This window comes from Wyeomyia smithii, chromosome 3 (genome assembly GCF_029784165.1).
Source record: "Wyeomyia smithii strain HCP4-BCI-WySm-NY-G18 chromosome 3, ASM2978416v1, whole genome shotgun sequence".
Classification (NCBI taxonomy): Eukaryota; Metazoa; Arthropoda; class Insecta; order Diptera; family Culicidae; genus Wyeomyia; species Wyeomyia smithii.
This window is the reverse complement of record NC_073696.1, coordinates 171,693,900-171,720,902: the sequence shown is the minus strand read 5'-3', so window position 1 is coordinate 171,720,902 and position 27,003 is coordinate 171,693,900. Positions and strand designations below refer to the sequence as shown.

At 38.5% G+C, this 27,003-nt stretch overlaps 1 protein-coding gene across 2 annotated transcripts in view; it reads left to right on the top strand.

Moving 5' to 3' along the window:
- Positions 1–27,003, top strand: part of LOC129732977 (uncharacterized) — an 84,978-nt gene that overhangs the window by 22,305 nt on the left and 35,670 nt on the right. The window contains exon 1 of one of the 2 annotated variants that reach the window (XM_055694475.1): positions 23,114–23,969. The exons of the other annotated variant lie outside the window; for it this stretch is intronic. The gene's annotated coding sequence lies outside the window, so the exon portion shown is untranslated. Of the gene's footprint in view, positions 1–23,113; positions 23,970–27,003 lie in introns of those variants that run through there. 2 annotated transcript variants of the gene reach the window in all.

Below are 27,003 nucleotides of genomic sequence, written 5' to 3'. Positions count from 1 at the left end.
GTCTTCCATATACACCGGAATCAAATAGTTTAACTGCTCATTCCGAATGCGATGTTTCATGTTATTTTCGTTTATAAATTTTTCAGCGGCATCGAGTAGCTTGAATGTTATCAGCACACAATTGCGCACATGATGCATTTGTATACTATCCACTTCATCGATATTGATTCTCATTTCACTTTTGATTATTTTTTCGACTTCACGTATCGGGGGGCGCGGGACACAGGATGCAAAGTCAATCACGGCCGTGTTAACACGCATCACACAAGGTCCACCTTCAGAGTTAGCCTTTCGCAGCTGCGCTGCAATGGTATTGCCTTCCATTTCTTCGCACAATCAAAAAGAAAGCCAATGTAGCAGAACTAAACAAAGGAACGGCAGCGCGCAGATCACTTGTTTGTGGAGACAGAGTTTTGTACGTGCTGTTCGGAAGAAGCGACAAGCGAGACTGAATATTTGATTCTTATATATATTTATATCACTTAGAACATTTAACTCTTTTCTTGAGAACCGTGCGCCCAATCGTTTTGTTGTCATAGAATGAACTGTATATTTTTGATCAAGCATTCCAATGAACGTATGGTTTTTGCTGGAGAACCATGGACAAATTAAGAAAAACGTGTATTTTCCTAAATAATTATAATTTTTCGAGCTTAAATTTAAAATAACTCGAAAACCAATGCCTTTAGAATGTTTACTACCAAGAGCTTTTTGATTTAAAATGACTCTCTGCATCTTTTAAAATCATCAGAATACAAATATTTTGAAAAATGTTTGAATTAGAATTTTTATAAAAAAATCAATCTACCATTAAAAAATATTTTTCATATCTCCATCCTGGACTTTTTTTTAAAGTTGCGTATTAACGTCAAGCTTCTTTAGAAAAAAATAAAAAAAAATCAACTCTTTTTTTAAATTGATATTTAATTTTTATTTTTTATTTTTTTTGGTCAAAAAAAATTTTTTTTGTACAGTGTATATTTTTTTATGGTGAATTTTTAATTCCCTACAACTCATTCTCAGACAGTTTTTCTATACAACCAGCGGTTTCTGGGCTATAATGCTTCGAATAAAACCTATGCCAAAAGGCATACGCCATTTTAGAATGTAACTCATGGGTGTAAAAAATCTTTCCACCTGTGAAAAATGCTCAGTTTGCTAAGCCAAATACGTGTGCAAACTTTCATTCAAATCAAAAATGGTTGATTAAATTTTCGCATATTTCCAGGCGATTTGAAATGATTCTGCTCAGCTGCCGCTCTCCAATCCCTGGGACACCGTGTACTCTCTGCTAGATCTAGCTCCACCTGGTCTACCCATCTTGCCGCTGCGCCCCTGGTCATCTTCTTCCTTCTTCCTACCGGATTCGAGGCAAACACCATCTTCGCAGGGTAGTTGTCTGGCATTCTTGCAACATACCCTGCCCAGCGTATCCGTCCAGCTTAAGCCACCTTCTGAATACTGGGTTCACCGTAGAGTTCTCATCAACTCATCGCCGTCGATCGTAATGCTACTGCCTAGGCGTTGTCGGTCAGCTCCGGTTCCGCCGGCTAGCATATACTTCGTTTTAGACGTATTTATCTGCAACCCAATCCTCGCTGCTTCCCGTTTTAGTCTGGTGTACTGTTCTGCCACCGCCGCAGTTGTTCTGCCGACAATGCCCATATCATCAGCAAAGCAAACGAATTGACTGGATTTGTTGAAAATCGTACCCCGCGTGTTGATGTCTGCTCGATTCATTACAGACTGTAGCGCAATGTTGAATAGCATGCAGGAGAGACCATCACCCTGTCGAAGCCCCCTGCGGGATTCAAATGAACACGACAATCCACCCGAAATTCGCACACAGCACTGCGTCCCATCCCCCGTAGCCTTTGTCAGTCTAATCAGCTTCCCCGGAAAGCCGTTTTCGTCCATGACCTTCCATAGCTCTTTACGGTCGATAGTGTCATACGCGGAAACTTTCTACAACTTTTGAATTATTCATCCAATATTTTCGTATTCCAAAAATGAATTGTGTAATAATAATCAAACATTTTGATGGATCTATGATTACTGCCGAAAATCGCGAACAAGTGAAGAAAAAAGAGTTAAAAAAATTAATAGTCTAAAATAAAATTTAAAATCCCTCAAAAGCGAATGCTCTAGTAAGTTAATTATTATAAACTTAATGATTTCAAATAACTTTTGGAATCTGGAATACGAACATAAACCTAACTTGACCTTCATGATTTTTCCACTTTAACTTAACCTTGACTTAAAATTTTGAAAAACAATAAAAATGGTATTTTTTCTTTTTGTTGTAGTTGAAAATTAGGTGTTTGTTTTTTATAAAGTACTAGCTGACCCGGCTAACTTCTTTCCGCGCATTTTTTCTTTATTTTGATAATCTCAATTGATCCTACATGCATCCAAAGATTGACCTTGCGATTTGTTTATATCCTGCAAAGGCATGACGAATCAGCTATTGAATACGTTTAAACGCAAAAGACAAATTGTTTCCAATGTTTTATCAAAATGATATGATCCTCGCCATTTCACATCCGTACATCACCTTGTTTCTGGGAATACCTATATTGGGTGGTATTCGGGTATTTTCTCATTCCGGAAATATCCATATTGGGTGGTATTCAGTCGTTTTGAGCTGTTTTCCAGTAACCGGAAGTAACCATCTTAGAATTCAAAATGGTGTCCAGAATCGATTCTCAGCTCCTATGCATCATTCCGATTACGGAAATATCCATATTTATTTTCTAAAATTTCACACTACACTTTTATTTCACTTCACTTTTCAATTCTATCACTTTGAAAAAGTGATAAAAAGTAATAGATTCAAAAAGTGAAGTGAAATAAAAGAGTAGTGTAAAATTGTGGAGATTCTGTCAACAGCTCGCGTAAGAATTAATTTTTTTATTTTCTACTTTACTTAATTTAAAAGTCTTGGGTATTTAGCGCCTTAGCTGTTTCCTAGGGCGATTGGCGAATAGGAATGGCTCCTTTCTCTGCAGTCGAACTGGTTTTGTACGCCACCAGCGCCAAAAGGGTTCCGCTCCTCTCAGGTGGAACATCACGAAGCTCGGTCCATAGCAACCTCCAAGATGATGCTGAATTGATGCTGGTAACACTTATGCAGTCAGCTGTCATCGCACCGCCCTGACGTCCCATGCAGCATTTGTTGTTAAATATCGACAGTGGTGGTTCATTGTGGTTTGTGATATTTACTACGGTTGTGATATTCGAAGTAGCAAACATTGCATGTGGGGTCAATTTCTTGCACCTGTACATTATTATGATTCCGGAAATACCGATATTGGGTGTTAATGGGTCAATGGGTTAATGGGAAGACCCCCTCTCCATCAAACTATGGAGAGGTGTCAAACCATCATAGAAACTTTTTTTGCCCTCAAATACTCCCACATGTCAAATTTGGTTTCATTTGCTTGATTAGTTCTTGAGTTAGACAGAAATTTGTGTTTCATTTGCATGGGACCCCTCCCTTTCAGAGGGGGATGGGTCTCAAACCATCATAGGAACCTTTCCCGGCCCCAGAAACCCCTACATACAAATCTTCACGTCGATCGGTTCAGCAGTTTCCAAGTCTATATGGATCAGACAGACAGACAGACAGGAACGCATTTTTATATGTTTAGAATTATTAGGTAGGCCTGAAATTAATTCTCAGACAGTTTGTTTATTCTATGATCTATAATGCTTTAAAGAAACTGTATGCGTATTCTCGTGTGTTTTTGGGTCATTTTGGTCGGAATCGATTGATTGATATTTGCAAAGTTTTATTGATACATTAAAAAAGACAAACATGACCCAAGTAATCTAACGTTAAAGTAATCGACTAGCTCCTTTTGTTTTTCTACATGACTACGTATATCAACGCTCAAATTATAATATAACTATCAAACTGCTTATTCAGCCGGATAAACAGGTCTGAAAAAACGGTTAATAGGTAATTGGTAAGTTTGCGGATGGTTGAGTTGGCCTATATTGTAATTGCAAAAAATCCTAAATTAATCCACCTAGCGTCAGACCCAGCCTTTCTCATTCAATTTTTTATTTGTAAAAATAGATTTACATGACCGCTTCAATCCAATAAATGTATATTCACTCTTTAGGTTCTAAAATATTGATGTTGTAATCTTTACATATAAAAATGCAGTCAAGTCTGTCTGTCTGTCTGATTCATATAGGCCCGAAAACTACCGAACCGATCGACGTGAAAATTTGTATGTAGGGGTTTTTGGTGCCGATAAAGGTTCCTATGATAGTTTGAGACCCCTCCCTCTTCTGGAAGGGAGGAGTCCCATACAAATGAAACATAAATTTCTGCACAACTCAAGAACAAACCAAGCAAATGAAACCGAATTTGGCATGTGGATGTTTTAAGGGGTAACTAATATGTCCATAATAGTTGGATGAAACACAAATTTGTGCACATCTCGAGAACTAATCAACCAAATGGAACAAAATTTGGCAGGTAAATGTTTTTAGTGGTAACAAATATGTACATAATGGTTTGACACCCGACTCCTTCTTCTATAAGGGAGGGATCCAATGAAAATGAAACACAAATTTCGCACAGCTCAAGAACCAATCAAGAAAATACAACCAAATTTGGTATGTGAATGTTTTTAGAGGTAACAAATATGTCCATAATGGTTTACGCCCCTCCCTACTCTGGAAGTACATGTTTCTTCACAAATTTCTGCACATCTCGCGAACTAATCAACTAAATGGAACCATATTGGCAGGTGAATGTTTTTAGTGGTAACAGATATGTTCCATAATCGACCTCAGACAACATTTTGGATTGTAAGATGGCAACTTCCGGTTTCTGGAAAACAGCCAAAAATGGCCGATTTCCACCCAATATAATAATATCCGGATCTAGAATAATACACAGGAGCTAAAATCGACCACAGAAGGCATTTTAAATTCTAAGATGGCAACTTCCGGTTTCTGAAAACAGCGGCAAATGACCAAATACCACCCAATATGGGTATTTCCGGAACCGTAATGATGCACTGGAGCCGGAACCGTAATGATGCACTGGAGCCACAAATCAACTTCAGACAACATTTTGAATTGTAAGATGGCAACTTCCGGTTTCTGGAAAACAGCCTGAAATGGACGATTCCCATCAAATATTAGTATTTCTGGAACCAGAAAGATGCGCAGAAGCTAAAAATTGATCACAGGCACAATCTTGAATTTTAAGATGGTGACTTCCGGTGTCTGACAAACAGCCGGAAATGACCAAATACCATTCAATATGAATGTTTCCGGAACCAGAATTACTCCCAGATGACAGAAATTGATTTCACAGCCAATTTTAAAGTCCAAAATGACAACTTTCGGCTTCTGAAAAACAGTCCAAAGTGACAAAATACCACCCAATATGAGTTTTTCTTCAACCAGTATCCTGAATACAATTTTGAAATCCAAGATGGCGACTACCGGTTTGTGAAAAACAGCCTAAAATAAACAAATACCATCCAATATGAGTATCTCTGGAACCAGAATGATGCAAGGAGCTAACAATTGACCTCAGGCACCATTTTGAATTGCTAAATGGCAACTTATAGGCAACAGTCGGAAATGACCGAATAATACTCAATATGGATATTTCCGTAAACGTGATGATGCATAGAAACCAAACATTGACCCTGGACACCATTTCGAATTTAAAAACGACCACTTTTAGTTTCTGGAAAATAACCAAGTTTACCTCCCAATATGAGTATTTCCGGTGTCAGATTGATGCCAGAAAGTCTGCTGAAAATGACAGAATACCACCTCATATGAATATATTCAGAATTAAGGCGATGTACAGAAGCCAAAAGTTGAGGATATTGTCATCTCGATAGAACCAATCATTTCAAGCGGTTTGTTATTTGACTTTGATCATATCCTATGACCGATTCGTCGTGCCTTTGCAGACTTTAAACACATTGCAAGGAATCAATGAATTGGGAACGTTCAAATAGTACGATACCACATTTAAATTATGTTGAGGCCACATATATCGATCAAAGCAGGTATAGTTTTAAATAGTCTTTGAATTTCTCTTCTTTCCATAACTTTTGAGCCACATATCAAATTGTTATGAAGTTTGTTATTTGTAAGTTTGAGAGATGACTCGTTCGTATGACACTAGTTATGTTCAAATAAGTCATGTAATCTTTGAGATAATAGACTTTCGTTGTTTTATTAACAATTTAATACATAAAGGTTGCTTAAGTTCGATTATAATCAAATGAAATGGGAACGTGTAGGGCAGCCAAACTTTGAAACCACGTGTTCAATAATAATTCATCAGTTAACCCTTAACTAGCCCGCTCATCTGATAATAATAATCAAATCGGTTGTGTAGTTTCTGAGATAATGAAGTTTCGTGATTTTCACAAGTCGGTACATTACAAATGAAGTTACAGTTTGAGTAAAATTCAATAGGGTCTTCTAAGGCAGCTAGACCTTTCATTTGACACTAATTTTGTGGAAATCGGGTCGGCCATCTCTGAGATAAGTGAGTGAGTCCAAGTAGTCTTCGGAATATGTTCCTTTGCATAGCTGGATTTCACATTTTTAAACATAACAGGCAAAGTAATAGTCCGATTGCAAAACAAATCAATAGGGTCTTATGGGGCAACTAGACATTCCATTTGACACTGATTTTATGAAAATCGGTACAGCCATCTCTGAGAAACATGAGTGAGATTGAACAGTCTTCAGAACACGTTTCTTTCCATAACTTTTGAACCACATGTTCAATCTTCATAAAATTCAAAAGTTAAGGGTTTTTTAGGTAGCTCGTTCTTCTGAGGCCAATTTTGTTCAAATCGGTTGTTTAGTTTCTGAGATATTGTTGTTTCGTGATTTTCACATTTTTAAACATAACCTCTAAACTAAAAATCCGATTACAATAAAACTCAATAGGGTCTTATGGGGCAATAAGACATTTCATTTGCAATTAATCTCATGAAAATCGGTCCAGCCATCTCTGAGAAAAGTGAGTGAGAATAAAAATCTGCACATACACACACACACACACACACATACACACACACACACATACAGAAAATGCTCAGCTCGTCGAGCTGAGTCGAGTGATATATGCCATTCGGCCCTTTGGAGCACTTTTATACTTTCGGTTTTGCAAGTGATTGCTATACCTTTCTAGGAGAAAGGCAAAACACGAATAAAAAATACATACTATTGAAAAATTGATAAACAGCATTGAATGGACCAACGAAACCAACAGCCTTTCTTCGCAAGCACAGGCGACACTAACGAATTCAAACGATCGGATTATTTGCAAACGTTTTTGTGATTTATACTAGCAACTAGTGCTGCCTAATTTTCCCAACTAGTCGATTATTAGCTAGTGGATTATTTTTCTCGCAGTTGACGATTGCCTTGGAATAATCGGCACCGAAATAATCGAATAATCTTGCTACTATCGGAAATTCGAGAAATTCAGGGCGTTTGATAAGTTTACGTTGCGTGATATGCATTTTCGATTCTTAAATGTAGTTTACACTTTACGGATGCTGCTTTGCATATAAATTTTAAAACTTTTGCGATTTCACATGGGGTTTCTGAAAAAAAAAAAACGATATGTTTTTGGTAATTTTTTTCGGTTTTATGCAGCCTCCAGTAAATTTTTGAGATCAGCGTTAAATTCAACAATAAAATTTCGACATTACTTCAGATTTTTCAAGAACTTTGAGTTTTTTTCCAGTTCTCTCTCTCTCAGAATTTTTAGCATCTATAGCATCATTTCTCTCCCAGAATTTTTCTGTTGTTCTGGTAACAATTAGCACAGAACTGCATTTTTAGTTAATGGTTATAATGTTATTTTTGGTTTTACTGGTTAACTGAAAAGATAGCTTTAATTACCTTTTAGCAATAGGTTTTAACAGAAACTACCTAAATATTATTGAAAACGGATGCTGCTTTGCATATAAATTTTAAAACTTTTGCGATTTCACATGGGGTTTCTGAAAAAAAAAAAACGATATGTTTTTGGTAATTTTTTTCGGTTTTATGCAGCCTCCAGTAAATTTTTGAGATCAGCGTTAAATTCAACAATAAAATTTCGACATTACTTCAGATTTTTCAAGAACTTTGAGTTTTTTTCCAGTTCTCTCTCTCTCAGAATTTTTAGCATCTTTAGCATCATTTCTCTCCCAGAATTTTTCTGTTGTTCTGGAAACAATTAGCACAGAACTGCATTTTTAGTTAATGGTTATAATGTTATTTTTGGTTTTACTGGTTAACTGAAAAGATAGCTTTAATTACCTTTTAGCAATAGGTTTTAACAGAAACTACCTAAATATTATTGAAAAGCGCTGCAATCCTGTCGTGTCTGGAAACACTCTCCAACTATTATTGTCAGTACGGCACACGTACTTTAGAACTTCTACTGTACGCTTGTGCCATGTCAAACAAATGTTATGAGAACAAAAAATTCTTTTGTTTTCTGTTCCCAACATTTATTTGACACGGCACAATACAAAATAATGTTTCACGGAGCCAATTATATCTAGTGCCTTACTTTATAAAGTATCTCATAAACTAAGAGCATTTTTTATCCTCGCTACATATGTAGTATGTTCTGCTCAGTGCTGATAAAGGTCATTTTCCCCAGCAAAATTCTTCGAAAATTATTGCCAATCATTTTCAATTTTCACTTCCAATGATCGCAGCACTCTTTCAGATACACTAGATTTTCGTCCTAGTAACGTGCTGTCATACTCAGATGAAATAGATCGCGCGCATCGTTCACGGTTACGGAATAAAATTTGACGACAAATCCAACCAAATGATCTTCACTTCAAAGCGAAAAAGAAAAACAAACAGTCCACTCAACCAAAATGAACCTCACCGAAACATTTTTTCACTGGCACTGACCGATGCCTTGACAATCTTCGTTAACTGATAAACTGATTTTGTTGTCTTGCTTTCATCGCATGAAATATAATGAGGTGTTTTGACGGTTCACTTCCATGCAAAAAGCGGGAAGGGAGAACTCTGAAAGGATTGTAGAAAAATAACGTTTATGGATGCTTTTTTTCACTTTCACTCAAGAGTGTCAACAAATATCAACCCTGGTTCTGCTGAACTAAGACACGAACTGGGATATAGGGTTCCTCGAGCTTTTAGTTGCTGGTATCTGGTATCTAGTTGCTGGTTCTAAATCGTGTTTCCAAGCGTGTTCTTGCCGTTAAGTTGGATCAAAAAGTGAACTGATTTTTTATTGAAGAACCCATCTTAGAGTCTTTCAAATTTCTAGAAACTTATAATTATCGTACCTGATTCATATTGGACGTACCAACCCATTCGGCAAAATGATCTTTTTGCAATACGATCCGAATCATGGATTCAAAAACGATATAGAACAATCAATTCCAAGTTCAATCAATATGACCCCAATAACTACATATTAACCTGCCACAAGAACCTAAGTTCATATTAAAATAAAAATTGAATAGTGGTGCTTATTACGGGAGTCACTTCACGGTGAAATATATTTCACTCTCACGCTCACTTCACTTTTTTGGACCTATTCCCGATTCCATCTCAAGTGAGGTGACAAAAATCACCTCCGTGGAGTGAGATTGACAGTGAAGTGAAATTGAGAAAAGGACAAGTGAAATGAGATTGTTTCTCAGCTCAAAAATCTCTAAGTCCCAGAAAGTCATTTTTTCCATTTTTTCAGATAACACCAGATCTTGACGTGTTCTGCATTTCTAGAACATTCGGCATAAAAAAAAATGTTTTTTTCGGTATCGAAAATTTCCTGATCGGGCAAAAAAATGAAAATTTGTTCGCTTTAATGCACGGATCAAATTCTGATTCGTTTCGTTACTGAAGAATAAATCCAATATTTACTATTAGATCACAAATCAATCAGCTTTAAGACTCATAGCATCTTCGTGGAATCATTTCACCGTTCAAAATGGTCGTGAAATAATTCCACGCGAATCGTCGCTTTTTTCCGCTCTCACTTCACTGATATGACACTCTTAATAACCCAGATTCCGCGGCAGATGTCACTTTGCGACGTTTTTCTCACTTACGTGAGTCCCGTAATAGGACTTTATTCACTTAACTCTGAACAATCATGGAACGAGATTTTCACTTTAGTGTAGTATTATATATTATTACATGATTACATAAAATATTTTTTAAAGAGCCAAATACATACAGTCTCACGATGATGCATTACAATAATTTCTTCACTACCAAAACCAAAACACATATTTTGAAAATAATAAGATTTTGGTTATGAGTCGTTGTGCCGTTCAAACACCATTTGGTGTGAATTAAGTAGTTTGGATCTCACGAATGGTAATGTTCAACAAACATATATAATAGAAAAAATATATATTATATATAAAAAAATCCTTAACTTCAAAAATTTAAATTGATTAGTTGAAGTTATTACTTACAAAAACACTGTTTAGAATTATAACAACAAAAGTCATTATTGATTTTATGCATCAATGAAGCCCACCGTTGTTCCGTTCGCGGTTGTACTGTTTCCAAGTTTTGGTTTGAAATCAGCCAACTGCTGCTTGAGTGACAGGTTACCTATTTTCGAATTTATCGATTATTCTCAACTACCTTCATTAGCACTTGAGCAATTCCTTGGCCGAGGACAGCAGAGGTGATGATGGTGCACACTCAGCGGTTCGTAAATAAATTGGCGTGCTCATGCACTTTTGTTAGCCGCGTTTTCACGGATCATAATCGTTCCGATTCGCATACATATTTGCCCTAGTACCAAGAAAATTTAACACGCGAAGTATTAGTATATATGTAAATATAAGTATCATAGAGGCACGAGCCGAAGGAGTGTTTAGTTATTGCGTTTGCTTGCTTCATTTGCATAACTGAATTGTAAAGTGTATGAATATCCAGCCGTTACAAAAAACTATAGGTAAAATGCTTTAAAATCGAGCTCGATTTTAAAAAATTTCAAATTTTTAAAAAAGCGTTTGAAAGGTTTTTTTTTATTCTCGCTTATTTTCCGTCGGTCTAGTTCCGCCACTGTTGTTGTGCCAATCACCGACGCCCAGGGAGGCGACTTCACCCAGGACCCTAACTCACGACCCGTTAATTAACGGACCGGCGCCAACGGCTTTACTTCCTCATGCGATGGAAGGAATCTCTGGGATCAGATTTTTCGCCTCAGAAAATCTCCTGGTGTTGGCTAGGATTGAATCTAGACCAGTTGGGTTGGTTGTGAGTGGATCACGCCACCCCACAACCATCGACACCTATGTCGGCGTTGGGATTCGAACCCAGGCATCGAGCGTGGTTGGCGGAGACGTTAGCAACCACGCTAGGCCCCCGCCCCCCGTTTGAAAGGTTGCCAAAACATTGTAATAAAGTGAAAAAATAATTATAATTTCACCCTGATTCATAACTTTAGTTTGTAGGAACAAATTTGTTGAAAATATTTGCCTGCAAAATGAAGATTTCTGAAATCTGTGTGCTAAGTTAATTCCAGAAATTTGAAGTTTTTCCAAAAAAGGTTTTTGTCTCAGCGTATTATTTTTTTCGATCTTAGAGTAGTAGAGTAACGGGAGTATTTAAGTCTATCTACATGTCTTCTTAGTCTACCCGGGAATATTTTACGCACTATAAAATCAAAAAAATGAATTTAACGAATATCAAAACAAACATGTATGCACCATTGAAATAATCTAATCATATCTAAGAAACATGCTAACCTAAGTTTTCGGCAAAATACTGACTCTAGGTAGCATTATTTTGGGATTAGTTCACACATATTAAAAATCGTGCCTCACCCAAGAGGTAGTGGTAATATTCATGTCAATTTCCGAAAGCTATTGTAACAAATATGAATAAACACCATTAAAACGGTTTCATTCTAACAAGTATAAAAAAGGTTCATATAGTCAGCATAAGGCATAAATATGTCCAGAACGAACATATTTTGCTCTTGCCACCTAACTAAGCTTTGACAGCTCTTTGTTCACCATTTGGTCGCTTCGCACTGGATGGAGAGGTATCTTGTAGCGATTTACAGGTACCTTATTATTTCTTAATTTATTCGCGTTGACAGTGTTGCTGATATTTGTTTCGTTTTTGCGTGGGAAAAAGAGAGAAGGAAATATTTTTGCTTTTGTCATCACGCACATTTTGACAATTACATATGAGAGTTCACGTAGGTGCGAACAGCCTCCGAAATCTCTTTCAATGCGAATGAGCCGAGTTACATTTAACGGTTTGGAACTGGCTGCAAATGCTTGCAACCAGGGGAAAAAATGTACCGAGTGATGACAGTTTTTCTGATAACAACTGAGAGCGTCCCTCTATGACAGTGTTGGTATTGGCAAAATAACGACAGCCGACAGATAAAATATTTGGCGACTATAACGTTGCCGTCTAGGTCCTCATACACGAATGTTTTTTTTTTTCTTTGCTGTTCACCTTATCACCATGTCGACGATAGTATGGTTGCAGATAACACTCGGTATGCAATACACACATCCTTCAGTGCACAGCGGCTCTATTGCCGAGTTTGCTTTTCTTTGCGCGAAGGCTGTCGGTGAGTTGCCGAACAGTCCTTACGCTTCTTCTTCTCACAGCCTTTTTTAACAGCCGTCACCCGGCATCCATCATAGGCAAATAAAAAAAGAGAGGGAAATGTCTTCGGTGGATTCGGGCTATTACCGAAACGCGCTGTTTGTGTAGTGCAGACACGAACGTCTGTATAAAAAACAGCTTCTTCTCTTTTCTATAATCGCAATCCCAAAGACAATCTTCCAAATAATGCCGAATCGACACACGAAGTATATTTTTCGTTTCCTTTTGTGATGCTCTGCTGTCAATACGTTCTCAATGTGATTATCGGACTGGCAGCGCGAATAGATATCACAAATAGCAACAGCAAACACATGCTTAGAAGCAGACAGTAAAAAAAAAGACTGTACCATTGGCATGCCTGCCTGCAACACACTTCAATATTCCACATTTCGAAGTAAATGCAGGTTACTTCGGCCGCTTTCCCCATACAAGTTTTCAGAAATGACCTTTACAGCTCAATATACCTCTCATTAATATTTGGTTCAAGAGTTGTCAGTTGTCAGTTTCAGTTTGTCAGTTTGTCAGTTTCTAAATATAACGTACTTTACTTTGTTGGCTAAAGGACCGTTCACCGGTCTAGGGCCGACCGAATTAGAGATGTCCAGCTACTCTTGTCTTGGGCAGCCGTGCTCCAGTCTCCTCGTACACCAGCAGATCGTGCATCTTCTTCCACCACGTGCGAGGCCTACCACGGAGCCGACGGCCTTTTCCTGGTTCTCTACTGAAGATAGTTTTGGCGGCTCTCTCGTCAGGCTTTCTGGCTACATGTCCAGCCCACTGAAGCCTTCCCAGCTGTATTACCTTCACTATATCAGCATGTTTGTATACCTGGTACAACTCGTGATTCATGCGTCTGCGCCACACTCCATCTTCCAGTTTACCGCAAAGTATCGATCGCAGGACTTTACGCTCAAAAACTCCGACGAGTGCGTCGATTAGCTTCCTTCAGCGTCCATGCTTCATGTCCGTAAAGGGCCACCGGGAGTATCAGCGTCCTATACAGCGCTAGTTTTGTGCGAGTTTGCAAACTACGGAACCTTAGCTGGTTACGTAGCCCGTAGAAGGCTCTGTTCGCAGCTGCAACTCGGCTCAGTCGTTCGGCATTTGTTCATCCGCTCAGGTCCTTAGTATTATCTGGTGGATCGCATAGTACAGCCGCTCGCTTCCCGCTATTAGAAGTTCGGCCGGGATACCGTCCTTCCCAGCGGCCTTGCCGTTTTTCAGCTCACTAATCGCCTTTTTCACCTCCTCCTGTGTTGGCGGCTCCACAGCTTGTTCGTCACTCATAATCGTAATCCTGTTCCTGCTCTGCTCATCCGGCTCCTCACCGTTCAATAGCGCCTGAAAATGCTCCTTCCACCTGGCTGCAACTGTCGGTTTATCAGTAAGCAGGTTGTCATCCTTATCATTACACATGACCGGCACAGCACGCATGATAAAACATTCAAGAAAATGGTCATAACATCAAATCGTATCCTTATATTTAAAATATAAGTGTGCTTTAAACAACCCAATTCAATGAGTGACGAATGACTAAAAGTTAAAGTCACTATAAATAAATAAATAAATAAATAACCCAATTCAAGTTAATTATTCTTCGTTTTCGAACAGATATTTTTCAAAACATCTGGGATGACTAGTAATGAATGAGTAGATTTGTATTCTATTATTTCTTCAACAACGACATATATAAAATCATTTATTTCAAGTAATCAATTTATTAAAATAAAATTAACGTAGCCGCTTGCGCACATTCGTTTTGTGGTCCATTCAATGTCTTCAAAGTTTTCAGTAATTTAAATTATATATGTACAGCAAACGCATGTCTATTTTTAGATACGTACTTTTTAAACATTAGACAAGAATTCTAGTATTAATTACATTTGTGGGGCTACTCTTCGGTATGCCCCATTTTTTGTCAAATGAAGGGCTTAGTGACCCATTGAACCGTTTAAAATCGTATTTTTCTGATTATTTATTGAGTGGAACATGAGAATTAACCTATGCTTAAAGTTATTTAAAATCGGATGGCCCTAATTCTATTAATATTCGAACCCACGACTATCCACTTGTCAAAATAGACTCTGTAACCTTGCGGCTACGCAGCACCTAAAATGTTTTAGTGTAAGTTGGTATTTTCGTATTTATGTGTATGTTCATATGGTTTTATGTTCATATCTGTGCATTTGTATGTTTGTGTGTATACGTGTGCTCGTATGTGTAAGCATTTATGTTCGTGTGCATATATATGCATGTATGTATGCTCATGTGTGTGAGTGCACACAATTGGGCATTTTCGATTGTAAATATATGATAAAGTTGTACCAGTTAGAGTGACATTCTACATCTCACAAATTACACAATGTTACAGTGATTTTGAATTTCTGATGTCACCTAGTGTAGGTTGTGTGTGTTATTGTATGTGTTTGTACTAACTTCATCAACATATGTTAAGTTCTTTGAGCTAAAATTTATTTTTCACACTTTTTCACGTAAGTTTTACACTTGATTTGAATTTGCCTCCTATTATGTAAGAAAAATACTACGTTGAAACTATATTCCATTACGAATGAAAGAAAATGTTTTATTAATAGATGTTTGGCTGAGTCAAGTTTTTTTTTTTGGAAAAAATATTCAGCTTTTATTTACACAATCTATTTTGTTAATTTCACGGTGCTACAAATGAAAAAATTACATAGGTTGTAAGCCACGACCGCAAGGTTGATGTAGAACTACATAAGGTTAATAAGGTACTTGTATTGAATATGTTCAAAATTTTGTGCAAAAGTGGAGTTGAAGTGCTACCGATTTTAAGTTTTCACATACATCACTGAACATGAATGGAAAAAACCCTCTACAACGCAAACAAGTTTCTTGCATATGAAAGTTTGACAATTTTCAAGGTTTAATTATCCGATAACTTAATCTTGACAATTTTTAAGGTTTGATTACGCAGAAAACAAAAGCTGTTCGGGTGTTGCATATTACTGAAGGAAAAGATAACTCAGGGGATAACGTTTTGAGGCATTTAGTGAAACCAAACTTATAACCGTTCAACATTTAAAATGAAGTGCAATAAATGAAGGAAATTATTTACTTTTCAATTAGGCTTTTTATTTATCCTGGAAAGGGCAATTTGCTGTTTAATTCGATTTTGGATGAGATGCTGATCAATTTTTGCGTTATCAATGACAGCGCGAATATGGTATTCCCTGTGATAGATAACACAGTTTAAAGCTGTTTGACACTCAAAACTAGACAGCTGATACATTTTGAACACCAGCTTTCCAGAACGTTGGTGTGTTATCAAAATGAGAGTACTTTTCATTGGATGTATCTACTTGTGATGCTGTCGGTTACTGCACAGAGGTAGCATTTCACTAAATAAAGTGCTGCTACATAAGCTGGCCCTGCCACTACCTTTGCTGATAGACGCTGCAACTGCTATGCGTTGCTACGCTCTCCGCTGCTATTGATATCCGCTACTGCTGCTGCTAAGTAAGGACTGTTGTAGTCGCTGTCTGGAACTAATACCCAGACCAGTTTCGGGTGGAACAGACTCTTATATAGGCCAAATAGTATATTCCGAATTACTAGGTCTATAATTCTGTCGACCGTGCTTGGGAAAGAAATCATATAATGATCAATCAGAGGTCAAATTTTGCGTTTTGATAAGGCTTGAAAACTTTCAATAGTACAATAGATCGAATGATAAAATTACAATTCTCTGCATTTGAGAGAAATCTTGAAAGATTTTCCAATCGATTACTGCAAGAACGAAAGAAATCCATCGAAAACTAACCGATTTATTAGCATTTCAAATTTGGCATATTTTTCGCTTTTTTCGGTTTTAGATTTTCATTTTACATCCCTATGTAACCGAACTTCCTGAGGGACGTAGTTCTACGTCAAAAAAATCAAGAATTTCTGATGTGACCAAATGTAGGCTGTGCGCCAAGTTAAGTGTTACTTGCGCCCATAATTGTATTTTTTTTAATTCCCCTAAAATTTGAAGTTATTTTTTTTTTCTTCATCTATAGTTTATTTGACACGGCACAAATACAATTCAATGTTTAACGGCGCCAATTATATCTGGTAGCTTACTTTCTAAAGTATCTTAATAACTAAAAGCAAATTTTTTATCCTCGCTGCCGACTACGAGCTGAAACTAAATCTAACTTAAAGCTAGAATATTTTGCATTAAAAGCACAGGTTTGCTGTTTGATGGTTTTCATTGCCATAGGTAAGCAGCATATTAAATTTGTTCCGCTGCTGGGCCAAGATATTACGGACTGGCATATTGGGTTGTTTCCATCGGGCCTTGAGAGTATCGTGCGGGTCTGATTGCTGTTTCCGGATCCGGGGTCTTAACGTGTTCTTGTCGTTTGGTTGGATGTAGGCGGAAGGGGATAGGACTAAACTGGGGCGTGGATGGATTTCAGGAAAACGTATATAAGGGACATGTAGGATAGGTCACGGCTCGCCAAGACATCACGAACAGGAACAGCCGGCTGCCTACCTTCGGCCTGCAGGGAAGCTATTAATCTAGACCTGGCGTCACGGTGTACAGGGCATGACCAAACAACGTGCTCTATGTCGTGATAACCTTCACCACAGGCACAGGCACAGATACCACTTTCCCCGAGCCCAACACGACGGAGATGCGCGTCAAATCTATAGTGATTGGACATAAGCCGGGACATCACGCAAATGAAATCCCGACCTACATCCAACCCCTTGAACCACGGGTTCGTCGACACCTTGGGGAATATGGAATGTAACCACCTTCCCAGTTCCCCCTTGGTCCAAGAATTTTGCCAACTGATGATCGTATTCTGACGTACAAATGCGAAAAATTCATTAAAGGCAATTGGTCTTTCATAAATATCACCGTTTGTTGCGCCCACCTTAGCTAAAGAGTCCGCTTTCTCATTACCCGGTATCGAGCAGTGAGAAGGGACCCACGCTAAGGTAATCTGAGTAGATTTTTCGGATAAAGCACTCAGATGTTCCCGTATTTTCCCCAGGAAATACGGAGAGTGCTTAACATCTTTCATCGATCGGAGAGCCTCAATGGAACTGAGACTGTCCGTAAAGATGAAATAATGGTCCGTGGGCATTTTTTCGATAATCCCTAGGGTGTACTGAATTGCAGCTAATTCTGCGACGTAAACAGAAGCAGGATTATCGAGCTTATGGGAGACGGTTAAATTGTTATTGAAGATACCGAAGCCAGTGGACCCATCAAGAAGTGATCCGTCAGTGTAGTACATATTGTCGCAGTTGATGTTTCGATATTTATTGGAAAAAATTTTAGGGATCTGCTGCACGCGTGAATGATCCGGGATTCCACGAGTTTCTTCTATCATGGATGTATCGAAAAACACAGTAGAATCAGAAGTATTTGATAAGTCGACACGATTTGGAATATTCGAAGAAGGGTTTATATTATGGGACATGTGATTGAAATACAATGTCATAAAACGGGTTTGAGAATTAAGTTCGATTAACCTTTCAAAATTTTCAATCACGGGACGGTTCAAGACCTCACATTTGATTAGAATACGAGAAGACAGGCTCCAGAAGCGGTTTTTCAATGGTAGTACTCCAGCTAAGATCTCCAAACTCATCGTATGGGTCGGTTGCATGCAACCCAAGGCGATACGCAAACAACGATATTGTATTCGCTCCAGTTTGATCAAATGTGTGTTTGCTGCGGAGCGGAAGCAGAAACACCCGTACTCAATAACAGACAGTATCGTTGTTTGGTAAAGCCTTATAAGGTCTCCTGGGTGGGCTCCCCACCATTGTCCGGTTATTGTACGAAGAAAATTCACTCTTTGTTGACATTTTTTCATCAGATACCTCACGTGACAACCCCAGGTGCCTCTAGAGTCGAACCAGACACCAAGATATTTGTGTACCAAAACCTGAGAAATCGTTTTACCCATTAATTGTGTTTGAAGCTAAGCAGGTTCATGCTTCCTAGAAAAAACTACTATCTCAGTCTTCTCCGGAGAGAATTCGATACCTAGCTGTAAAGCCCAAGCAGACAAATTGTTCAAGGTATCTTGCAATGGTCCTTGCAAATCGGCAGCTTTGGCTCCTGTAACAGAGATTACACTGTCGTCTGCAAGTTGTCTTATCGTGCATGAATTTGCCAGACATTCGTCGATGTCATTTACATAAAAATTGTAAGGAAGGGGGCTTAAACATGAGCCCTGGGGAAGACCCATGTAGCTAATGCGAAAAGTTGCCAAATCGCCGTGCGTAAAATGCATGTGCTTTTCGGACAACAAATTGTGCAAAAAATTGTTCAAAATTGGAGAAAATCCTTGTCGGTGAAGTTTACCCGAAAGAATGTCAATAGAAACGGAATCGAAAGCCCTCTTAATGTCCAAGAACGCAGACGCCATTTGTTCTTTGCGAGCATACGCCAGCTGAATATCTGTTGAAAGCAACGCAAGACAATCATTCGTCCCTTTGGCGCGGCGGAAGCCAAATTGAGTATCTGATAGTAGACCATTTGATTCGACCCAATGGTCTAAACGTCGGAGTATCATTTTTCCATCAATTTCCGGATACAGGATAGCATTGCAATCGGCCTATGAGAGTTGTGATCAGAAGCTGGTTTCCCTGGTTTTTGGATGGCGATCACCTTCACTTGCATTCAATCCTGCGGTACAATGTTTTGCTCCAGGAACTTATTGAACAAATTCAACAAGCGCCTCTTGGCATTGCCGGGTAGATTCTTCAACAAGTTGAATTTGATTCTATCTAACCCAGGCGCGTTATTGTTACAGGACAGGAGGGCAACTGAAAATTCTGCCATCGTAAAAGGTGATTCTATCGCGTCGTGACCCGGAGACGTATCGCGAACAAAGTTTTGCGCAGGAGCAGAGTCCGGACATACTTTCCTGGCAAAATCAAATATCCACCGACTTGAAGACTCCTCGCTTTCGTTGACCGTTACGCGATTCCGCATTCTTCGGGCTGTGTTCCAAAGAGTGCTCATCGATGTCTCCCTCGACGTCTCGTCCACGAACCGACGCCAATATCCGCGTTTCTTTGCTTAAGCCAGGCTTTTAAGCTTGGTATTAAGCTCCGAATACGGTATATAGTCGTCGGGTATACCTCCCTTCTGGAAGGCCAAAAACGCGTCGGATCTTTGCGTGTAGACATCGGAGCACTCTTGGTCCCACCACGAAGTGGGAGGCCGTTCTTTGATCGTTACGCCGGGATATTTCTTCGTTTGAGCTTGCAACGCGGCGTCGAGAATCAAGCCCGCGAGGAGGTTGTATTCTTCAAGTGGTGGATGATGTTGAATCGACTCGCCCGCTTTTGAAATCATTTCCTCGTATAACTTTCAATCGACATTCCGTGTGAGGTCATACGGAATGTCAATTGGTCGCATGCGAGTTGACCCGTTCGTAATTGAAATAAGAATAGGCAGATGGTCGCTACCGTGAGGATCGAGGATTACCTCCCATGTGCAATCCAACCGTAGCGACGTCGAACATAAGGATAGATCCAAAGCGCTTGGGCGCGCTGGAGGTTTCGGGATACGTGTCATTTCACCGTTGTTTTAAATAGTCATGTCGAAGTCATCGCGAAGGTTATAGATTAAAGAGGAGCGGTTATCATTGTAAGGGTAACCCCAAGCCACACCATGAGAGTTGAAGTCTCCCAAAATCAAACGTGGCGAGGGAAGAAGTTCTATTAAATCAAAGAGCAACCGTTGCCCAACCTGTGCTCTGGGAGGAATATATATTGAGGCAATACAAAGCTCTTTACCTTGTATTGTCATTTGACATGCGACAACTTCGATGCCTGGAATCGAGGGGAGGTTAATACGATAGAAAGAATAGCACTTTTTAATCCCTAAAAGTACTCCTCCATATGGGGTGTCTCGATCAAGGCGAATAATATTAAAATCATGGAAGTTAAGATCAATATTTGAAGTAAGCCAAGTTTCACAAAAGGAAAATGCATCGCATTTGTTTTTATTTATCAAAACTTTAAACGAATCAATTTTTGGTAAAATACTTCTACAATTCCACTGTAAGACAGAGATAGAATCCTTCATACACGCAGTTGAATTAGGCATCGAAGGATACAATCGCTGCAAGGAGGGGCCATTGGGCAGTCAACTGCTTCAAAAATGATCTAACTGTTGGGAGGAATGCTGTAAGAAAAATTTTAATTGGATCGGGTACATTGAAATTTTCAAAAATCCAGTCCACAATGTCAGAAAATTTCACTAATCCAGAGTTTGTTTCATCAACTGGATGTGCAAAAGGAACAACTGGGGTTTTAGATGTTCCTGGCAGTGCTGGGAACTCCTTCTGGGACTTTAAATTTGCAAGCCCAGGAGGAGTTTGCTTCGGTTTTTCCGCAGCACTGTTTGGTTTGTTCGTACTTTTCATTACACTTTGGGAAATCTTAGGACCTTTACGGGGAAGTTTAGGAGAAGAAACATTTTTCCTCTTCCTAGACTCCCCAGGATTGGCATAAGATGTTCCCGCTGATGAATCGTCAGAATCGGTTTCATCAGAGGACAACAGATCAAAGGGGTTCGATGTTATGGTAGAAGTGGTCACGGTCTTCTTCAGCATCTCAGCATAAGAACGCTTTGAACGCTCCTTAAGTGACCGCTTGATTTTATCTCTGCGCTGCATGTACACCGGGCATGTGGAGAGCTCATGCTGGTTTTCCCCACAGTGAATACATTTTTCAGCATTAACGCTGCAAGAATCTTCCGCATGAGTCTCCCCACACTTGCTACATCGTGCCTTATTGCAGCAGTAGGCGGCTGTGTGGCCTAACTGCTTGCAATTGGTGCAATTCATAACACGGGGTACATACAATCGCACAGGCAGACGAACCCGGTCGATCGAGACGTGGCTAGGGAGTGCAGATCCGGCAAACGTAACGCGAAACGAGTCTGACGGAGTGTAAACTTTTTTACCGCCGACGAGAGACATGGACCGCAACTGCTTACAATCCAAAATCTTCGCCCGTGTTTCGGTATTTTTGAAGCAACCGGTTGCGTTTTTTAGGATACACTCGACAGACAGACTCGAATCGGTTATGACACCGTCGATCTCCACGTCTCGTGCGGGTATGTAAACGCGATACTCGCGTGTGAAGAGCTCAGAGCGAGCGATAGCATTGGCCTGTGTCAGATCACTGACCACGACACGGAGCTTGTCAGGTCGGACCTTGGAAATTTCGGTCACGGCCTTGTACCCCTTCGTCAGGTCTTTCGAAATTTGCAGTATGTTTAATCGCTTTGAATTCACTCCTGCCTTTGGACGAAAATAAACAGTATAGCTGCCCTGTTGAGATCCGTCCGGGTAAAGCCTGGGGCAAGGGGGGACTGGAGAATGAACAGGGGAGGGGGTAACAGAAGGGTCAGGGTCAGGGGGGCTCGGGGATGGTGGCACGGGAGGCGAGGGATCTATATCCATCGCGCTAAATGTAGTGCACTAGCGCACTAGCGCCGACAAGAACACGTACCTATTTACTTCTTCCTTCCAGCAGTGGTTGCCCGATCGTTCGAAGCTGCACCCAAAACAGCCAGCAGCACCAGTACAGCAGCACCAATACAGCCACCAGCAGTGAGCCGGGTGTGAGATCACTCAGCACAGTGACACGACTCGACTGTCAAATGATGGCCTTGAATTAGAAAGATCTATTCACTGTGCACAGATCAAAACTGCAGCTGGTATTTTGCACCAATACAGCCAAAGTTGCGAGCCGGGTACAGAACGTAGCGACACAACTCACAATCTAGTTGGCCTTTAGCGCGAATAATACACTCTTTTGTTTGGCTATTCGTTCACACGGACCGGATTGTAATAGAACGACCACTTTGCACGTCCGTTTCTGTCGAGTGTTCGACGCGGAATGAATTTGAAGTTATATTTAAGTCTCGTTTTTTTACCTATGCTCACATTTTAATTTTAAACTCGTTTTTTTTCAACTCGATTTTACTTGACTAGATCTACCACCTGCATCAGGACTTCAGAAATTCTTGCGTTTTTTTAATTGGTAGCACCGTATTTTTATTCAAAGCAATGAATGCTACAGAGATTATTAGGCTGCCATATTTAGTATCTTAGTATTGAAATTAATATGTATGTGTAAATCTTATTTAACCAACAATAAAGTTTTATGAGAAAGGTCTGGTCCGGCCGCTAGGTGGATTAACTCGCGTTTTTTCTAAGTTTTAGCGCTTTCTTTTAAATTGTGTGTACATTTGATAATGCCGAATAAAGTAAATCTCATACGAATTTGCTTTTTTCAATATCATCACGTTTATCCTGATCGCAGCTATAAGACATTTCACACCATTCGGGTAACCATTAAAAACACAGTTTATTATGCATGAAAAGCCCATTTACATAACAGAAGAAGGTGAAAAGAGGGTGAGAAAACCAGCATGAAAATAACTCTATTGCATTCCGCTGTTGGAGCGCGAAGTTTAACGTTGTACAGACGCGGTTGTTCCCAGTGTAGTTCACGCATTTTCACTTTCCCACTGAAGTAGCCCGAAAGACTGCTTATCAACCATGCATCCAGAATTCGGCAGTACAATAATACTAACTATGCAAAAAACCGTGATTGCGAGGAAATTCCACAAGTACATCGAATTACCTAGCATCATTTTGAGTAAACCACCAAACTTCCTTGGTGCTCACAGTGATAAATGTACTAAAAATCGTAATAAATTATTAATCAATGCTTTGATTGGAATGTTTTAAGGAACTCACTAAATATTTTGGATGGAATCAGCGAAATTGAAACTTAAAAGCCTTTGTGTAATTCTGATCAAATATTAATGTGAGATGAATTTTGCAGCAGCGGTGAAAGAATGAGTTAAAGTTCGGGTTATTGCGAATGATTCCAGGGGAAAATAGAATCCATTACCTCGCTACTCTGTCGTCGTTTGCAGTTTTATCGAGAATTTAAAAGTGTGCAAGTCTGGAAAGAAATGGTTATTATGAAGCAAGAATATTGCCGCCTGTTTCCGGATTTTTCAATAATATAACTCTTGCCACGGTATCCACGCTTTTTGCTGGATATAACGCAATTGTAGCTATTAAGTATGCGTTTTGGTGCCAAGCAAAACAGTTGAAAACTCTAGTGGAGCGAGGAAAATGTGTTTGTAAAAGTCAGATTGCTTACTTGTGCTGCTGTCGCAACCGAGGCCGTTCACCACCCACAGGCTACAGGAAGAATTGGCTATTCCTTTCTGGCAAGGTGGTGTAGAGCCTTCGAGTTCAACGCGAAGGAAAGCAGGAAGCCCCGCAACACGAATATTCGCTTCTATTGTAAGTACAGCATGACGGCCCACCAGCGCTTAGCAATCATTATGGCAAATTATTTTCCGAGATTTTTGCTGTGAAACGTAATTGGGTGAGAATGAATATTTAATGTATTGTTATTGGACCGTTTTAGATTCTTTGTAGTGAAAGGGTTCGGTTGTTATACTTTGACCATTCGCAAGTGATCCGAAAGATTAAAAACCAACGGAATTGCGATTTTTGCCTGTACCACTCCAGTGACGAAAAGTTTAACATGTATATAACACCCGTTGCATATAACATATAACGTTGCGGCTAGATACGTCATATTAATGGCTAGAAAAATATTGCTTTGTTCAAAATTTTAAAAAATTCATAACTTTTGATCGATTTTTGATATTCGTGAATCAAATTAAATGTAATTATTTTTAGTTTAAAAAAATACAGATTAAGGTGAAACCTCATTGAATCCAAAAATGCCCGACTTCGACTCACCACTTCGAATTTTCAAAAGCACAAGACTCGGAAATACTCATTGCGTTTCCTATGAAAATTTTATTCTATGTTTGCTTCACCACAGCAATCATAAAATAGCATTTTCACAGGGAACGCATCAACTATTTCCGAGTCTTGTGCTTTCGAAAATTCGAAATGGTGACTCGAAGTCGGCCATTTTTGGATTCAATGAGGTTTCACTTTAATAGAATATGTGTACTTTCGAAAATTTAGAAACTATTAAAAATTTTATCTATGCAAGTGAAAAGTGAAAAGTGATAGAATTAAATAGTGAAAGTGGATAAAAAGTGTGATGTGTAATGAAAAGTGTAATGTGTAGTGGAAATATTCTATCAAGACGCTCGAACAGAAGTGAATAAATTTCATCATGTTTTCAAATAAATTTACTCAAAACAAAAATAACAAATTTTGAAAAAAAATTTCATTAGTAGGGTTAAACATCAAAAGCTTTGAAGATGATTAAACATCAACGATTTCGGCATTACGAAACGTTTGTCTTAAAAATCTCTACACGTCTCAAGACAGTTTCGATGTGAAAATTGAAATAAAACACGAAATAATTCACCTAGCGGTGAAACCTTGCCTGTGTCATACTAAATTCATTATTCGTCGAACTAGATTTGCACAAAAACTCCAATTTTTATAAAAAAATTGAAGCTTAATAATTTCTGCTGTGTTTATTTCTCACTCTAAATAATAAGTTTTTGACAACCAACAGCAACTATACCAAACATTCAAAACCTCGGATAGCCTATGCTTCAATTATGTATGTCAGCTTTAGTCATACCTTTCAAATAACTCATAATTAAATTTCGTTTTGAATTCATTTGAATGATCTTATATATGAATATGAAATTCCTTAACGCAGTTCAGCAGAATCATCTCAAATGACCTGGAGATACACTAAAAATTAATCGATCATTATTTATTTGAATGAAACTTTGGCTTAGCAAACTGAACATTTTTCTCAGATGGAGAGATTTTTTAGACCCATGATTCATTTTCTTAAAGGGCTTTTGGCATAGGTTTCATTCAAAGCAGCTACAAGCTACAACTCAGTATGTCATAAAAAATGTACACCGCAAAAAATAATTTGCTAAAAAAATTGAAAATAAACACAAAACTATAACTTAAAAGAAGAGTTGATTTTTTATTCATTTTTTTTTAAAGAAACGTTATTACGCAACTTTAAAAAAAACAGGATGGAGAAAAAAATCAAATATTTTATGCAAGATAGTTCTTTAAATTCTAATTTCAACCTTTTTCAAAATTTTTATGTTCAAATGATTTTAAAGTTTCAGACAGTCATTAAAAATCAAAAAAGCTTTTGGTAGTTAACATTGTAAATGCACCGGTTTTCGAGTTATTCTGAATTTGAGCTCAAAAAAAATTAATATTCAGGAGTTTATTGAAATGTATGATCAATATTGTACAATTCATTCTATGACAACAAAATGATTGGGCGAACGGCCCAGCAAACAAATTGGTTCATATAACTCGCGCTCAACTCTGTTAAGTGAACCCTGATTTAGTAAAAAATTACCATATAAGATGCATGAAATGCGCCTATGTGTACAAACCTGGAGGCCATATACGTACATTGTAAGAAAAAATTGGTTACGATTTTTAATAACTTCGCATGCTCTCTTAAATGGCCTCATTCGAAACTTTAAATTGCATTCTGTACGACTTAGAGGATTGACGCATTTTACAATTTTGTATGACACGTTAAATGGCTTCATATATAACCTAATATTGCGTTTTATAGGATTTAAGTTTTATACGATATAAACAAATTTAATTTTGCATTTTATGCAATTTCAAACCTGACATGCACAATTGAGCGACTTAAAATCAACATCCTTATACGACTTCTGGTTTGCTGGGGGTTCTCAAGAAAAGAATTAAAATGCTTCAAATGATATATTCATTTATAAATTGAGTAATCATTTTCGGGTTTGATTATCTTAAGGGGAACCTTTTTAGTTTTCAGAAAACCGAAATAAAAAATTATTTCATTATCTTCAAATACAACATCTTGAAAACATTTTCACAAATTTTCATAAAGATCTGAGCAATATGAAGAAAGTTAGAGCGATTTGCAGCGCGCCTCGCCATGGCCGCATAAGCTAAACTTGAAACTTTACACGCGATTATCTCGGAATAGCGTTTTTCGAAAAATGACTTTACCGTGATCCTGATTGTGGGAAAACTACTGAACCGATTTCCTTCTTCTTCTTTTTTTTTAATTTTCGTTATTAAATTTGCCGGTCCTTGAACGATCGCTTTTTGAAACATACTGTTACATTTTGCCCCAAAAAAAAATGTAATACAATTTTTAGCGCTCAAAACGTGCATTTTTTGGGAAATACGCTCCCGTTGGCACTGAAAACAAAATACTCATAAAAGCGATCGTTCAAGGACACGGCACACTTCTAAACTAATGAAATAATATGAGTTTTTTGATTTCGGTTGACCCGCTGAGTCTTTATCAGGATCACCGCAAGCCTCTGCAAAAAATAGCGTTACGGGGGAACGGCCATTA